Consider the following 1,241-nt stretch of genomic DNA (forward strand, 5'->3'; position numbering starts at 1 on the left):
ATTAAAGGAGAGAATGCTAACAAGAAACAGAAGGGTGAGGCATGAGGAAAAAACAAGGATGGCTCATCATAAGTAACCAGAGAACACTTTGGTGGATGCACATATAAATGGAAGCAGCTTTCATAAAGGCTAACAGGTCTCTCTTCCTCCTTCCCTGACTATGAATGCCCAGGTGGGTATTTTAGTCTTGGCCTTTTTAACAGTAAAAAAAAATATGAATAAGTTAAGCTTTGAAATGTTACTGTTTAGTCAACTCTCTGGCTGCAGACGCAGTTTAATTGGACACAACAATGTTTGCTTTAAATAGCACAGAATATGCCAGTCTGTGGGGGTGACTCATTTACTAGCTAATTAACAAGTATCTAATATAAATTTAACATTCACTTCAAACTTACTTTCCTTCAACCCTAACTTTTTTTTGATTGGGGTAGTTGCAAATGGAAGCCAAATATTTTAGTTGGTTGGGCTGAATGGAGGAATACGCTGTGTTTAGATTTCCAATTCCTTTGCATCCTTTAAAGAGCTAAATTTAAGAAACTAACATTTCTTAATACAAAGTCATTTTTGTGTGAAGCAGCCCCCCAAGCCTTTCTCGTTTTTCAAAATCCCAGAATTAAAGTTCTTTCATTTGCTTTTAAAGAATAGCACCTGAGGTTATTTTTTCCCTATCAAACCATCCAATGAATTCTAAAAACCTTCATTTTGATTTAAAAGGCTCCTGTGTAGTTCCTGTGTTGGATGTCTATCTATCCATTGTGCATTCAAGAATCAAGCCAAGATAATTGCTCAATTGAAGTGCATCAGAAAGCATTTACAGTATCATTGCTTTTCTCGTACCGTTGTGTTCACATCATTTGTACCACTAGAGCAGGAGGAGCTGGGGAAGAGGAAAGGCAGAGGAATGACAAGGACACTGCACCCCTATGGCTGCTGATAGAAGCCTGGTGGGGGGAGGCAAAGGCCATCCAGTGCCAGATAGCAGAATGAAAGCCCCAGCATCAGAGGAGTAAGGCAAAACATGGTCATTACCTGGTCAATTGAAAGGTTGCAGTACTTGGGCATGACTATCACCTCTCTGATTCAAGTACAGTCACTGCTCTTCCAGACAGCTCTTTGTGCTTGGTGTCTGGTACCGTGTTACTGGAAGATGGCAAAGTTTGGCCTGACATAAACAGTATATAGGTTTCCCAATGGTTTAAGCAAGAGGATAAACAACTTAATCCAGCAAACAGACAGCAGGA

The 1,241-nt window shown here is 39.9% G+C and overlaps 1 non-coding gene across 1 annotated transcript; it reads right to left on the bottom strand.

The window, feature by feature from the left end:
* Positions 1-796: 796 nt before the first annotated feature.
* On the bottom strand, positions 797-860 carry LOC112059482 (small nucleolar RNA Z39). Its single transcript, XR_002888797.1, has one exon. It is a non-coding gene; the product is annotated as a small nucleolar RNA Z39 (small nucleolar RNA).
* Between the last annotated feature and the right edge of the window lie 381 nt (positions 861-1,241).

Source organism: Chrysemys picta, chromosome 8 (genome assembly GCF_011386835.1).
Source record: "Chrysemys picta bellii isolate R12L10 chromosome 8, ASM1138683v2, whole genome shotgun sequence".
NCBI classification, from domain to species: Eukaryota; Metazoa; Chordata; order Testudines; family Emydidae; genus Chrysemys; species Chrysemys picta.